Source organism: Momordica charantia, assembly GCF_013281855.1.
Source record: "Momordica charantia cultivar OHB3-1 chromosome 1 unlocalized genomic scaffold, Mcharantia_2.0 BLBB01000001.1, whole genome shotgun sequence".
Taxonomy (NCBI): domain Eukaryota; kingdom Viridiplantae; phylum Streptophyta; class Magnoliopsida; order Cucurbitales; family Cucurbitaceae; genus Momordica; species Momordica charantia.
Genome location: NW_028275157.1, coordinates 5,419,863 through 5,437,492, shown reverse-complemented (window position 1 = coordinate 5,437,492; position 17,630 = coordinate 5,419,863). Strand labels below are relative to the sequence as shown.

Genomic DNA, 17,630 nt, shown 5'->3' with positions numbered 1-17,630 from the left:
CATTCAAATTGCGTTGGATTTGTCTTGTTATGCTCTATGCTATGGACACTTTGAAACACAAAAATCATCTGTTGATTAAGTTTGTTATTATCAAAACATATGGTATTATTGAAGCTTGAAAAGCCAACAATCTCCCCCTTTTTGATGATGACAAACAACTTAAGAAAAATATATTCAAAGTGGCATAAGAAACATATTCAATAATGTAATTTTATTTTTCTCCTACTTTCTCCCCCTTTTGGAATCAATCAAAAAGGATAAATGAATATTTTCATATCATTTTAATACGAATTGTAACAAGCACAAATCATCAAAACATGTAAATTCAAAAGTTCACTTTTCATAAAAATGTACATTAACATAAATCAATAAGTATTTCATTACCAAAAGGTAAAACATGAGACTCCCCCTAAATAAATGAATCATGCAATAAATTCACAAGGGCGATAGAATAAATTTTCATACAATTTAGCACCAAAGTTTCTATAGAAAGCTTCAAATTTCCTTTCAAAAAAAAAAAATAATAAATAAGGAGACTAACAATCAAACCTTCATATTTTTCAAAAGACATTACTCCCCCTAAAATTAAGCATACTCCAAAATATATCAAGATGGTTTCAAGATTTTAATAATAATGCTAAAATGCACATATCATTCAATAAATCAAATAAATATGACATTAACCCAAAGATACCAACTTCAATAGATAAAATTTAAACAAATTTAAGCTCTTCGTACCAAAATAAAAATTTCCAAGGACATACCAAATGATAGAAACTCAAGACAATATCCTAAACAAGATACCAAAATGTTTCAATCAAAGATATATCAATTTCAATCCAATTATACCAATTGTTAAAAAAATACCAATTGTTCTAAAAATAAACAAATATGTTGAGATAAAGCATCAATTTTGAGCAAGGAAAGCAACAATTTCACCAATCAACTAATAAGGTTTCAAGAAATTAAACAAATAAACTATTAGAACTTCCCCTATAAAGAAGAATTCAACCCTTAATTCCAAGTATCAAATAATTTCTTCAAGATCATACATTGTTATAAATACAAAAATAATCATTCCACAAAAAAAAAAATCAAATTTTCAAATAATCAATACCAAACAAACTCTTCAAATTAACCAAACAAATTTATTTTCAAAATTTAACTTATGCTCTAAAAAATAACGTTCTCCTGTGCTTCCAGACATGCCGAGCTCCACATATTCTTGTGGGGATTGATTGTCAATGTATGTTATGCTATCTCTGCAGAAGCTCAACTACATCCATTCCCTTTGGATATAGTTTCACTAACGAAACAAAAAAAAAAAAGAAGAACACTCGTTCTTGAAACTTGTTAATGGAGAATAATATTTCTGCCTGAATACTAAATTTAGGGGCCACTAACTATGTTTGTTCTTCATTTCAGGGAATTAATTCCTAGAGGCAGCTTAATGATAGGGAAATGACTCTCAAAGTCGGAACGGGAGATGTCATCTCAGCAGTTGTAGTGGGGGACCTAAAGTTGTTTTTAGTAAAGAATACATATATATTATTAGATAATGTGTATGTAGTTCCCAAAAATAAAGAGGAACTTAATTTCAGTTTCTTGTCTACTAAAACAATGTTATGCTATTTCTTTTTCATTAAATGAAATGTTCATTTCACGAAATGGTGTTAATATTTGTTCTGCAAAACTTGAAAACAACTTTTATGTGTTAAGACCAAACATAACTACAACAATTTTAACTACAGAGTTGTTTAAAAATGCTAAAACTCAACATAAAAGGCAAAGAACTTCTCTTAAAGAAAATACCTATCTTTGACACCAAAGATTATGTCACATAAATCTCAATAGGATTGGGAGATTGATTCAGATAGGACTTCAAAGCGAGATAGAAGATAACTCCTTACCTCTATGTGAATCTTGTCTTGAAGGCAAGATGACTAAAAGACCTTTTACTGGAAAAGTTACAGAGCCAAGAAATCGTTGGAGCTTATACATTCAGATCTTTGTGGTCCGATGAATGTTAAAGTCAGGGAGGGTATGAGTATTTTATCTATTTTATAGATGATTATTCAAGGTATGGATATCTGTACCTAATGTAACATAATTCTGAAGCCCTTGAAAACATCAAGGAGTACAACACTAAAGTTTAGAACCAATTAGGTAGGATGATAAAGACACTTCGATCTGGTCGTGGTGGAGAGTATATAGACTTAAGATTCCAGAACTATATGATAGAACATGGAATTACAATCCAACTCTCAACACCTGGTCCACCACAATAGAACGATGTATCAGAAAGGAGAAATAAAACCCCGTTAGACATGGTTCGAACTATGATGATCTATGTTCAATTGCTTGCCTCATTTTGGGGTTATGCAATAGAGACTACAATATACATTTTGAACATAGTTCCATCAAAAAGTGTTTCTGAAATTCCTTTTGAACTATGAAGAGGACGTAAATCTAGTTTATGTCACTTTAGAATTTTAGGATGTTCAACACATGTGTTAGTGACAAACCAAAAGAAACTGTAATCTCATTATAAAGTGTGCCTATTCGTAGGTTACCCCAAGGAAACAAGAGGTGGACTATTCTTCGAGCCACAAGAAAACAGAGTGTTTGTATTGACAAACACTACATTCTTACAAGAAGACCACATGAGATATCATAAACCACAAAGCAAGGTTTTGTTAAATGATATTTTCGATGAAGCAACAAATACATCAACAAGAGTTGTTGATAAAGCTAGCACTTCAACAAGAGTTGTTGATGGCACTAGTACATCAAGTCAATCACATCTTTCTCAAGAGTTAAGAATGCGTCAACGTAGTGGGATGATTGTGTCACAACCTAATCGTTACGTGAGTTGAACAGAAATCCAGGTCGTCATACCTGATGATGGCATTGAGGATCAGTTGACCTACAAAAAGGCAATAGAAGATGTTGATAAAGATAAATGGGAGATGTGATCATATTCAGGTAAGATATCCAAGAATCAACATACGATAGTGAAGAGGAAGATAAATATGGGAAGCTCTCTAAAAAGAGGATAGATTTCATGGAGAACAAGCCCACCGCACGCACATTGACTACTCAGCGCAACCCACCATCACGGGCTAACCTCACAAGGCGACGCCCCGCGCGCGCACCTGCATACGCCAGCGCGCACAGCCGCACGCAAACCTGCTTGTGCGCCCACCAGCCGCTTACCATGCCAACACTAGCATGCTCATGCCCATGCTAACCTCATAAGAGGCTAGCACTTGCCCTAGTACGCTTGCCCGCCGGACCGATACCAGTACCCTCGCCAGCACGCACGTCCGTCTGATGCTGACACTGCCTGTCGCCCACACCGAATGCCCTTGTCGCGCGCCCACGCTTACTACCACACATGCCTAACGCGCATCTACCGTGCCAGCACGTTACCCATCCGCACGCCGCTTCCCTCTAGTATTCCAACGCATCTACCTTGCGAGAGCGTCACATCCGCGTGCCTATGCGATGCCACCTGCACGCTTGCCTGCCGTGTCAGCGCCTCTACACGCCTCACCTGCCCATGCCCCTACGCGCCTCACCTACCAACGCCACGCGCGCGCCCTGCGCCGCCTCTCATGCCCACGCACAACGTCGTCAGCTTCCTTGTACGCACGCCACAACCCTTATGGGCACCTCCACCATTTGATTTTTCCACTCCCATGGGTGTCCCCTACTTGCCTTGCCACCCACTCCATTCATTTAAGGAATAAATTTCCTTTGATTTTGGATTATTTTGGTGGGATTTGTTTTGGATTTTAACCTTGATTTAGTTGTTTTATTTATCATTTTTAAAATTAAACTTTAGGCAAGTTCTTTACATTTTAGGAATTTATCATTTATCATTTATCATTTTCTTTTAAATTTTGTTATTTTTATTAAAAGGCCATGGGCCTTAGCCTATAAATAGGGGTATATCCCTCATTGTTGAGACATCTTAAATCTTGAAAAATTCGAATAAAATTGAGTGTGTTTTTATCCCTTGCCGTGTGCAAACCCCTTCTCAAATTTTGAATCCCTTTCTGTGGTTGAACCCCTCGGAGCATGCTTGTTTGATTGGTCATCAAACTCGTGGAGTGTTTTCAGCCTCGAGCATAGTGAGTATTCTATCTACTCAAGGTAACGACTGGAAAGGTAATTCTTCTAACTTTTACCCTTTCGAGTCGAACCATCTCTATGATTGGATTCAAGCGGCTTGTGGCTCGAGTAGCTCAACACGCTTGGGTTGTCGCGTATCAATGGGTCAAAGTTATGGACCTTAAAATGGAGTCTATCTACTTCAATTTCGTCTGAGACATTGTAGATTAACCTTGTGGATCAAAGTTATAGGTTGTAACTTGATATACAAGAGAAAACAAGATGTCGAAGGAAAGCTACAAACTTTTAAGGCTTGACTCGTGTCAAAGGATTACACCCAAAGGGAAGGGGTGGACTATGAGGAAACCTTCTTCGCAGTTGTCATGCTAAAGTCTATAAGAATACTCTTGTCCATTGCCACGTTTTATGATTGTGAAATTTGGAAAATGGATGTCAAGACTGCTTTTCTGAATGTCGATCTTGAAGAGAGTATTTATATGTGTCAACCAGAAGGGTTCATTAAGTAAGGTTAAGACCAAAATCTTTGCAAGCTTAAACGATCTATTTATGGATTAAAACAAGCATCTTGATCTTGGAATATAAGATTTGATACTGCAATCAAGTCTTATAGTTTTGACAAAAATGTTGACGAGCCTTGTGTATACAAGAAGATCATCAACAAAACTGTAGCTTTCTTGGTGTTGTATATCCTATTCATTGGTAATGATGTAGGTTTCCTAGGTGACCTTAAGAAGTGGCTAGCAACTAAATTCCAAATAGAAGATTTGGAAGACACTTAGTTTGTTCTAGGGATTGGAATCATAAGGAATTGAACGAACAAAACGCTAGTTGTGTCTCAGGCAACTTATATCGACAAAATGTTTGTTGGATATTCGATGCATAATTCCAAGAAAGGTTTACTACCTTTCAAACACGAAATCTCTCTATCTAAAGAACAATGTCCTACGACACCTCAAAAGGTTGAGGATATGAGACACATTCCCTACGCTTCAGCAGTGGACAGCCTAATGTATGTCATGTTGTTTACTAGGCCTGACATTTGCTACGCAGTAAGAACTGTCAATATTTATCAATCCAATCCAGGATATGATCATTGGAATGCCGTTAAGGGAATCCTCAAGTATCTTAGGAAAACAAGGAACTATATGCTTCTGTATGGCCCTAAGGATTTGATCCTTACAGGATACACTGACTATAACTTCCAAAGTGATAAGGATTCAAGGAAATCCACTTCGGGATCAGTGTTCACTCTTAATGCAGGAGTTGTAGTCTTATAGAGCATCGAACAATGATGCATTGCAGACTCCACAATGGAGGCCGAGTATGTTGCTGCTTATGAAGCAGCAAAAGAGGTAGTGTCGCTTAGGAAGTTTTTAACTGTTTTGGAAGTTGTTCTAAACATTACTTTGCCCATCACGCTTTATTGTAATAATAATAGTGTTTTGGCAAATTCTAAAGAACCCCGAAGTCACAAAAGAGGCAAGCACATCGAGAGGAAGTATCACTTGATACGAGAAATAGTGCAATGAGACGACGTGATCGTCACGAAGATCGCTTCGGAACATAACATTGCTGATCCTTTTACAAAGGCTCTTACGGGTAAAGTGTTCGACGACCATCTAGAAAGTCTAGGCCTACGAGATATGCATAGTCTAGGGCAAGTGGGAGACTTGTACAGGGTGTAGTGTATGCCCTAGTTTATTGTATTTGTACTTTATTATATTGTACAACCCACTATTGCTTTTAGATTTTGTAAACCCCACCAGAGTTTAGTTCAAGTGGGAGCTTGTTGTATTTTATTCAATAAAGTTGTTATTGATATTTCCCTTAGATTACATTTTAACCCAAATCCAATAAACTAAACATCTGAGGTTATGTCATATAGCTGGAACAATATATAATAGATATACAATATATATATTTAATATACATCGTATATATTTGATGTACAGTGTATATATATTCATGTGGATAATATTCCAGTAGTAACCTAAACGGTCTATAGTATATGGATAAGATTAGGTACCTTATCCTGGTAACACTATGGATGCGGGGGTATCCTATACAATGAGTTTGTATAAGATCGGACCGTGAAATAATTAATCTTCAGCTATAACACCGTTAGCTAATTGATTAATATTTCAATAGGATGACCAGGTAACTAAATCTCAATGCTGAGTGAGTTATGGACTCCTGAGGGCTCATCCTTTGATTTGTATGGGTGAAAGTGACCCAAGTTGCCAACTCACTATTTATAGGCAATTTTTACAACTATGAGGTGTTACAATTGGACACTAATAATAGATAGAAAGTAGACACATGGGATATTGAGAATTAAGCACATGGATATGGGTCAACGATACTTGGAACAACAAGTAAATGAGAGAAATTGACACATGAGGTTAGAGTTATTTAAACATCTTTCTTTTTTACACTTATGGTTGGGCATCTATTTTATATAATAATGTTCATAATACTCCCCCTTAGATTTCCATTGTTCATATGAAATATGCCTCATTAAAACCTTACTAGGAAAAAACCCAATGGGAAAATATCCTAGTGAAGGAAAAATAGTACATATTTCATATAATCAAACAAACCCAAAAGAATACAATATATCTTGCTCCCCTATGGAAACATCATTTAACATCTCTGAGTCGTCGTATTCGAATGTCGCGCAACAATTTTTCAATGGTTGCTGTAGGTAATGCCTTTGTGAATAGATATGCTAGGTCATCCTTCGAACAAATTTGTTGAATATTGATGTTGTCATTTTCTTCAAGATCACGAGTGTAAAAGAGCTTAGGCGAGATATCTTTTGTTCTATCCCCTTTAATATATCCTCTTTTGATTTGGGCTATACATGTTGTGTTATCTTCGTATAATATCGTTGGAAGATTATTGGAGAAATGTGTCGAGTCATTGATCTTATCCATACAAATTCTCGAGTAGCCTCGTGAATTGAAAGAATTTCAGCATGATTTGAGGAGGTAGCTGTTATGGTTTGTTTCACTTATCGCCATGATACAGTAGTCCCTCCACATGTGAACAAATAACTTGTTTGAGATCTAGCTTTGTATGGATCAGATAAATATCTGGCATCTTCATAACCAACTAGATTAAAATTTGATTTGTTTGAATATAACAAGTCCATATGAGTCGTTTCTCGAAGATAACGAAATATACGCTTAACTACATTCCAATGTCTTTTTGTTGGAGAATAATTATATCTAGCCAATAAATTAACTGAAAATGCTATATCTGGTCTTGTATTATTAGCAAGATACATAAGTGCACCAATTGCACTAAGATATGGTACTTCAGAACCAATAAGTTCTTCATTATCTTCTTGAGGTCGAAATATATATTTCTTCACATCAAGTGAACGAACTTTCATTGTAATGTTTAATCGATGTACTTTCTCCATATATTTTTAAAATTTTTTATGTATAAGTTGATTGATGCACAAATATCTCATCTGTTAAATGTTTGATTTGCAAGCAAATGCAAAATTTTGTTTTTCCGAGATCCTTCATTTCAAATTTTTCTTAGGATAATCTATTGCCTTTGAAAGCTCTTCAGGAGTTGCAATTATATTCAAGTCATCGACGTACACAGTTATAATAGGAAATGATGACTATGATTTCTTTATAAAAACATGTAGACAAAGTGGATTATTTTGATATCCCTCCTTCAACAAATATCCACTCAGGCGATTGTACCACATTCCCCCTGGTTGTTTTAATCCATATAATAATCTCTATAACTTTATTGAATACAGTTCTCGAGAACTTTGATTATATGTTTCAAGTACCTTAAATCCTTCATGGATTTTCATATATATCATTATCAAGAGATCCATATAAATATTCTATGACTACATCCATAAGATTCATGCCAAGACTTTCAAACATAGTCAGGCCAATTAAGTATTTTAGTGTAATCGCATCCACCACCAAATAATATGTATCCTCATAATCAATGTTCGGTCTTTGTGAAAAACCTTGTGCAACTAATCTTGCTTTATATTTTGTGACCTCATTGTTTTCATTTCTTTTTCTTACAAATACCCATTTGTATCCATAGGCTTAACACCTTCTGGTGTTCGAACTACTGGTCCAAAGACTTGACGTTTTGAAAGTGAGTTTAATTATGCTGGATTGCTTCTTTCCATTTAAGCTAATTCTTTCTTTGTTGACATTATTTGATAGATTTTGGTTCAGAATCTTCACTTTCAGATATAATGTCAAGAGCTACTGTTAGGGTTGACTTTTCACTGTAGAAATATGTGTCGGTAAGCCTATTTGACCAAGATTTTGAACCCTTTCCCATTATTATTTGCCAAAAAGGATTACATATTCTTAAAGTAGAACATACGTAGAAATTTTTTGGATAAATTGCAATATATGATACTTTAGGAAAAATATGAGAAAAATATGGTTAAAGTTCAAAGAAAATAACAGTTTTCCAATTCTGCAAGAAATTGCATCTGGCGCAATTTGGGAACTTTTTTTCCAACTTTGCCAAAACGTGCATTTTGATTAATGAAGGGCAAGGAGGTCATATTCTATGTGTTTAAATCAACCTACAACCATGAGTCCAAGTAAAAAATGGGTTGTTAAGTCAATCACAACCGATTTCCACCTAAAAAGATGGGGAGTTCAACCAACTCAAGCACCTATAAAAGGAAACCTCTCCTTCAGCTTCAAATCATCCCTTCCAAGCTCGTTTTTAGCTTCATTTCATTCCTTCTTCATTGTATAACTCGTTCATATGCTTTAGATTTAAGTTTTAGTTGTCATTTTCTTGTATTTTCATACTTTTGCTTACCGTATTGCCGTTAATTCAAGATCTACCTTTTGTTCTTCATTTATTATGTTTTTCTGAAGTTCTTTAGTGAGTTTACACTCCCCTCACGCTCGAAAGAGAAGAGGGTCAAGTTAGAACTCCTTGTACGGCTCATTTATGCGTTTTAATTCAATGAAAAATTGTTCCTTTATGTCTTCGTGTGTTTTCTTTCCTTGCACTAAATTAGTTATCAATCTCTTTGAGGAATGTCTTAGTCAAATGATTTGATTTTCAACACGCTTGAGATTTTGCCAAGAATTGCGCCTGGCACATTTTTGGATTCGATTCTAAAAACTTCTCTTTACGTCTTTTTTTTTCATTTAGATAGTGGGGACTTGATTTATACACTAAAGCCCAACCCTCAGAAGGGTGGGTTAAGTAAAATAATAGGAAACCAATATGGTATGTGACATAAGCTCATAAAACATGGTCCTAGACATAAGCCCTCTGACTAATAATGCAAATAAGTTTATAAGTATTCTCTAGGATTGTAATCACACATAGACATATGATTGTAGGTTACCCTAGCCTCTGCAGCAACCAAAAGCAGTAGTGAAAGAGTAGAACTCAGTTTCCGAAGAAAAGCCAGAATTGCGCCTAGCGCAATTTCCCAACAAAGTGTGTTTTCCATGTTTGGCGTCAAAACTAAGGTAGGAAGCAAAGAGGTTTAGTTTTATTATATTGTTCGATAGTTAAACCCCAAACAACAACATTTCATCACTATTTTCTGCATAAACCACAATTGCATATTTGAACCATTCACTTCTTAAAAACTATTTTAAAAACAACAAGTCCCTGAGGATTCGACCTACTACTCTCAAGTAGTACTTGTGACCGTGTGCGCTTGCAAGAGTTTCTAAATCTTTTCAAAGGTAGAGAAAATCCTAACATGTTTTTGACGCAGTTGCCAGGGACTTAAGTTTTCGAATCATATTTTTTTTTGTGATTTTTTTCATGTGTGATTGTTGCATACCTCTGTCATTGGACTCGATTGTTATATCTAACATTTAAGGGAGTTATGTATGAGCACAGGGTCTAGTTGGTTGACCTTTGATCCAGAGATTGAAATAACCCTTAAAAGGAGAAGGTGTGAACAGAGGTTTAGAAAAGAAAGAGAAAATCATAAAGAGAAAGAAGTTGAAGATATGGCAAGTGAAGGAGCAGCAAAAGGAGCTGGAGAAGTGCCTAATCCGATCCTACTAGCAGATAACCGAGATGTAGCCATGCGGAACTATGTCACTCATGCGTACCACATTTTAAATTCAGGGATAAGTAATCCATTACCCCAAGCCACACAGTTCGAGCTTAAGCTAGTCATGTTCCAGATGTTGCAGATGATGAGACAATTCGGAGGATTGCTTAATGAAGATCCTTACTCACATCTCAAATCTTTTATTGAAATAGCTAATGCATTTCAACTTCCTAGTGTCTTTGAGGATGCACTAAGACTAAAAATGTTTCCTTTTTCTTTCAGGGACGGTGTAAGGACTTGGCTAAACGCGATAAAACCAAGTTCTATCACCACATGGACGGTACTGACAGAGAAATTCTTGGCAAAGTACCATACTTTGACAATTAATGCACACCTTCGAGAATAGATTGTGTCTTTTCGACAAAAGAAGAATGAAGTAGTTCAGGAAGCTTGGGAGCGTTTCAAGGAGCAAGCCACGGATTGCCCGTATGTGTGCAGATCGAGTAATTTTATAGAGGATTGGATCGTACATCGAGAATGATGTTCAACACCGCAGCTAACGGCTCATTGTTAGAAAAGTCGGTTAATGAGATCGTTGATATTTTAAACAAGTTGACAGACATTAATGACCAAGGAGAAATAGGAAAGTTGTTGCTAAAGAAGCAAGCATCAGCCAAAATCTTTGAGTTAGACATAGTACCCTCAATGCAAGCCTAAATGGCGGTTATGAATCATATGTTGAAGCAACTGACAATGGAGAAGGAAACCAAAACCGCCATTTCGGCGGCAATTCCTGAACCCTCACTTGTTTTACAAATTTTAGATATATCTTGTATTTATTGTGGTGATAACCACTTGTATGAGAACTGTCCAGCTAATCCAGCGTCTGTTTTATATGTAGGCCAAGGTGTCCAGTGGACTTCAATCCATATTCAAACACATACAACCCTAGATGGAGGCACCATCTAAACTTCTCTTGGAGTAACCAAGGAGGAGCTAGTAGTATGCACAAGCACCCGCTCAACAATTCAAACAAAACTACACCTCTCCTGGTTTTCCATGCAACTTGTGTTGCCGCCATAACAATACAATCAACAAAGAGCTCAAAATACCACTCAGTAAAGTGGTAACAATGCAAGTTTGGAGGCCATGATGAAAGAATACATGCAAGGAATGACGTTGCGATGAGAAGCTTGGAGATGCAAGTGGGGCAGCTAGCGAATGACCTAAAATCTAGACCACAAGGTAGACTTCTAGGACACACGGAGAATCTGAAGCGAGATCGTGAAGGTAAGGAACAGTGTAAGGCGGTCATCACAAGAAGCGGACTAAGTTATGATGGACCCTCACTTCCAAATGGAGGAACCGATGCAGTTACACTTGTTCCCGCATCCACCTCCACTCCACAACAAGAAGAGAAAGTAGAACCTGTAAGTTCAGAAGAGAAAGGTAAGAAGGCCGACAAAGGTAAGCAAGTAGTGCCATGCACTACTTTGCATGTAGGTAATATTAAGATTCCTCCACCTTTCCCCAAAAGATTAGTTAAAAAAAATCAGGATAGTCATTTTAAAAAGTTCTTTGAGATTCTAAAACAGTTGCGTATAAATATACCACTCATAGATGCCTTAGAGCAAATACCTAACTACACCATGTTTTTAAAAGATATTATTTCGAGGCGTAAAAAGTTAGAAGAACATGAGACGGTAGCCCTAACAAAGTGCAGTAGTGATGCTCTAGGAAATCCATTGCCTGTTAAGTGTAAGGATCCAAGTAGTTTTACTATCCCTTGCTCGATAGGTGGTAAGAATCTAGGGAGAGCATTGTGTGACTTAGGGGCAAACATTAATGTTATGCCTCTTTTTGTCTTTAAAGAGTTAAATATAGGAGAAGCTCGTCCCACTACTTTCACTTTGCAACTAATGGATGGGTCCATTAAGAAATCGGAAGGGAAAATAGAAGATGTGCTTGTTAAGGTTGATAAATTTATTTTTCCCGCCGATTTCCTACTTTTGGATTGTGAAGCAGATCTTGAGGTGTTGATCATTCTTGGGAGGTCGTTTTTAGGAACTGGAGACACGATATTCAAGAAAGGCAACTTTGGAGGAACTCTAGCAAATCGCCTTCAACGTCATTGATGCCTTGGAGAAGAAAGGTCAATGATGAGTAAGTCGCCTTCAATGTCGTTGATGCGATGCATCTCCCTGATGAAGTCGATGAGTGCTCTGAAATAAGGGCAACTTTGGAGGAGTTCTAGCAAATGATTGTGGAACACTTAGAAGCAGATTTGGAAGCCGCAAAATAAAAAGCAAAAATTGCGCTTGGCGCAATTTTGACACAATTTAAACATTTTGAGTTTCTGCAGCCAACGGTAGCTTATTTGAAAGCCTTGCAACCTTCCATCATTGAACCTATAAAATTGGAGAAGAAACCCTTACCCTCTCATTTAAAATATGCATATTTGGGTTTAAACGATACTTTGCCGGTTATCATTTCTTCGTATTTGACTGATGAACATGAATCTTTACTTTTGCATGTTTTATCTAAGTATAAGAGGGTTAGTGGATGGATCATATCAGACATAAGAGGAATTAGCCCAACTTTTTGCATGCACAAAATCATCTTGGAAGAAGGAGCCACCAATTCTATCGAGAGCCAATGAAAGCTCAACCCCAAAATGAAAGAGGTGGTCAAGAAAGAGATAATAAAATGGTTAGAAACGGGGTGATCTACCCAATTTCATATAGCAGCTGGGTTAGCTCGGTCCAATTCGTTCCCAAGAAGTGTGGTATGACGATAATAACTAACTATGATAACAATTTGATCCCGACAAGGACAGTGACTAGTTGGAGAGTGTGCATAGACTACCATCACCTAAACAAGGTAACTAGAAAATACCATTTTCCACTTCCCTTTATTGACCAAATGCTTGGTCGTCTTGTAGAGAAGGAGTGCTATTGCTTTCTAGATGGGTATTTTGGGTACAACAAGATTACAATAGCTCCAAAGGATCAAGAAAAGACCACTTTCACGTGTCCCTGTGGGACATTTGTGTTCCGAAGGATGACGTTTTGTCTTTCTAACGCTCCCGCCACCTTCCAAAGATGCATGACTACTATTTTCTCTGACATGGTATAAATCATGGTAGAAATATTTATGGGTGCTTTTTCTGTGTTTGGAGAGTCGTTTCAAGTTTGTTTGGGAAATTTAGAGAATGTTTTAAAAAGGTGTGAAGAGACTAACCTTGTTCTTAATTGGGAAAAGTGTCATTTTATGGTACGGGAAGGTATAGTCATATGTCGCAAAATTTCAGGAAAAGAAACTGAGGTCGATAGAGCTAAGATAGACTTGATTGCCAAATTACCCCCTCCTACTACTGTAAGAGGTGTTAGAAGTTTCTTAGGACACGCAGGTTTTTACCGTCATTTTATAAAAGATTTTGCCAGAATTTCGAAACCTTTGTGTTAGTTGTTAGAAGTAGATCGACCTTTTGATTTTGATGAAAATTGTTTGAAAGCTTTTGAGACACTAAAAGATGCACTTACCATTTGAAAATTGTTTGGAACTTACCATTTTAACTAATGTGTTATGCAAGTGATTTTATTGTAGGTGCGATGTTAGGTCAGCCAAAAGGTAAAGTTTTTCATCCTATTCATTATGCAAGTAAGACTTTGAACAGCAATCAATTAAACTACATTGTGACCGAGAAAGAGCTTTTAGCTGTTGTTTTCGCATCTGACAAATTTCGTTCATATTTTATTGGGACTAAGGTGGTAGTTTTTATGGATCATTCTATATTCAAACACTTGTTTGCTAAAAAAGAAGCTAAGCCTAGGTTGATTAGAGGGATATTATTGCTACAAGAGTTTGATTTAGAGATAAGAGATAGAAAAGGAACAGAAAACCAAGTAGCATATCATTTGTCTAGGCTAGAGTCTTCTTTGCAACATGATAACTCGAAAATTAGAGAAAATTTTGCTAATGAGCATCTTTTAGCTATTTCAGAAGTCCCTTGGTATGCTGATTATGCGACCTATCTGGTTAGCAACATAATTTCTAATGACTTAACTAATTAAAAAGTTCTTTCATGATGTTAGGTTTTATAGATGAGATGAACCTTTTTTGTTTAAACTGAGACCTGACAATATTCTTCGCAAGTGTGTTGCTGAGCATGAACAGAATAAGATTCTAAAGGCATGCCACAAATCACCATATGGTGGATATTTTGTTGGACGTAAAACTTCAGCTTCAAATCATCCCTTCCAAGCTCGTTTTCAGCTTCATTTCATTCCTTCTTCGTTGTAGAACTCGTTCATATGCTTTAGATTTAAGTTTTAGTTGTCATTTCCTTGTATTTTCATACTTTTGCTTACCGTATTGCCTTAATTCAAGTTCTACCTCTTGTTCTTCTTCAATTCTTTAGCAAGTTTACACTCTTCTCACACTCGAAAGAGAAGAGAGTCAAGCTAGAACTTCTTGTACGACTCATTTATACATTTTAATTCAATGAAAATCCTTCCTCTATGTTTTTGTGTGTTTTCTTTACTTTAATTATGCACTAAATTAGCTATCGACCTTTTTGTGGAATGCCTTAGTCAAAGTGATTTGATTTTCAACATGCTCGTGATTTTGCCCATAATTGCACCTAGCACTTTTTTGTGTTGGTTTCTAAAAACTTTTCTTTATATCTTTTTTTCATTTGGCCAGTGGGAACTTGATTTATACACTAAAGCCCAATATTGGGAAGGGTGGGTTATGTAAAATAATAGGAAATCAATATAGGATGTGACTTAGACATAAGTGTATAAAACATGGTCCAAGACATAGGCCCTCTCACCCATAATGCAAATGAGTTGATAAATCTCTCTAAGATTGTAATCACACATAGACATATGATTGTAGGTTACCCTAGCCTCTGTAGCAACCAAACACGATAGTAAAAGAGTAGAACTCAGTTTCTCAAGAAAAGCCAGAATTACGCCTGGCACAATTTCCAACAAAGTGTGTTTTCCATGTTTTGCGTCAAAATTAAGGTAGGAAGCAAAGAGGTTGAGTTTTATTAAATTGCTTGATACTTAAAACCCCAAACAATGACATTTCATCACTATTTTCTACATAAACCACAATTGCATATTTTAACCATTCACTTCTTAAAAACTATTTTGAAAGCAAAATGTTCCTGAGGATTCGACCTTGGATTACTCCCAAATATTACTTCTGACCACGTGCGCTTGCACAAGTCGCTAAATCTTTTCAAAGGTGGAGAAAGTTCTAACAGCTACATTATAAGCAAAAATGTTGTTAGTAACTATATTTGTAAGGCCCCACGTTCTCTAGCTAGTTTATTTTAAGATTTGGATTGTGCCTTTGGACTTCTCTCTTTTGGATAAATTGAATTCTTGGATTTTTTTATTGTTTCAGAATTCAGGAATTAAATTAGAATTTAAGTTTAATTTCGCTGGACAAAGATAAATTAAGTTTTCAATTTTTACAAAGAGATTTTGAATTAAGTCCTAATTCAAAGTTTTAGAAATTTAATTTTCCCCATTTTGATTTGATTCTTGGGTTTTAAAAAAAATTTAGTTAATCATTAAAATAAATTTCTCAAAACTTTCTTTTAATTAGTTTCCTTTCTGAAAAAGATTAAGAAAACTCTATATTTTGTTTTTATGAGGGCTTAGAATATAGTTTTATTTGGGCCCATTACTTTTTCATAAAAAGAAAATAAAACAGAAACAAAATTAAAACAAAAATTAAGAAACCCAAAGTCTCTTCTCCCTCTCCCCCTTTTCGTGATGCCCTAGCCGCTCACCCCTCCATTGTCTTATTTTTTAGCCACCGCCGCCTCAGCCTCCCTTTTCCCACAGCCTCCAGCGACGACGTCGTCCACGGCAGCTCAGGTTCTTCTCTAACGATACATTCCCAGCCTGTTACAGCGGCTTCGACGGCATTGCACGGTTGGACGAGCAACAAGTTTTTGCTAGTAGATTCGGCGGCCCGTTCCTTCCCCGACGAAATCTGGAGCATCGACGTCCAAGACACACTGTAGCAAAGTAGACCACGCCGGCATTCCTCGAGCTGCAGTAGTGTCGATCTTCGACGACGGTGCATCCTCGACCAGGTGGGTTTCCAGCGTTGCCTCTCCTCCACGCGTCGATTTGTGGAGTCTTCAGGTACACTCGGAGTTTTCGTCACCGAATCCGTTACCCATAAGCAGTTGCATCGGTTTGGGGCGATTTGCAGCAGGTATCGTGGTGGTTCGTAGTGTTTTTCGGTGGCAGCAACGTCCTCGTCCCCTAGACGCGCACAGTAGTGTCCGTATCGCGTATCCTCTGCTGATTTTCGTGGATAGTGGCATTCCGGTGGTTCGATGCTTACCCACCCTTATACGAAGCTGATTTACGATACCCACTACCTCCCGATGTCGGCGTAACTCTCTCCACGGCAAGCACACCTTCGACGAACAAGAAACACCCAAGACACAGCTTTCCAGCGACCCCAAGCCTAGATTTACGATGCCCAGCGGGTTTGGTGATGTTTCCCTACCTACCGGCAACATTCGGTATTGACCCACACCGTTCGAAGCTTGATTATTGATACCCACTTGCGTTCGAAGCCAAATCCATGATACCCAACCCCTTCGGCATCCTTTCGACACTTACCGACACTCAAATGAAGGTTGATTTGAGTTACCCATTCCTTTTCGGTGTAGGACCAGCAAGCTCGAGGCTTTTCGAACTCAGTTTTGAAGTGCTGAGCTCATTCGACATCGACCCACTTCTAACCCAAGAGATTATAGTGTGAGTTAGTAGCAAACAAATCACCTCAAGCGTGGTTTCAATTAATTAAAGTGTTTCCAATGGATTTCTAATGCAAATGTAATCTCATTTATTTTAGGGAATACTTCGGCGAGCTTAGTAGTGTTATGGCCATTGTTGTAAGTAGTTTCTTACTGAGGGGATTTTTTGTTGTGTGTTGATATGAACGAAATGTTTGTTTGTTGCCTATGAATGTTGTTGCATGTTTGCTTGCGGTTGTTGTGGATTGTTGCCTACGTATCTTTTGTGAATTATATATGTTGTGGTATGTAAAGCATGTTGAATGTTGAGAGAAAGGTGTTTTTGTGATGTTGGATGACCATGTTTGGATGATAGTGGCATATGTTTCGTGTATAACGCATGTTGCACTGTTGTATGACTCAGAAGAATGTAGGACTATGGTGAAAGTTTCAAGATACAATGAAGTGTGTGTATGAGTAACAGGGCCAGAGGGCTGGCACGTCACTAGTTGAGTATCGAGACTCCAGGTGCAAAGGTAAGAGATCGATACCACAACTTGGTAGAGATGAGTGTCGAGGCTCCGGGTACAAAGGTCGGGGGTTGGCACGGTGATTCTAATTGTTGAATTAGTATTGGGTCTTGATGTGGTGGCGGTCAAGGACCAATACGTTGAGTAG

The 17,630-nt window shown here is 37.2% G+C and overlaps 1 non-coding gene across 1 annotated transcript; it reads right to left on the bottom strand.

Annotated features, from left to right (window-relative positions):
* Positions 1-10,568: 10,568 nt before the first annotated feature.
* LOC148213161 (small nucleolar RNA R71) lies at positions 10,569-10,675 on the bottom strand. The gene has a single exon (XR_015793070.1). It is a non-coding gene; the product is annotated as a small nucleolar RNA R71 (small nucleolar RNA).
* Between the last annotated feature and the right edge of the window lie 6,955 nt (positions 10,676-17,630).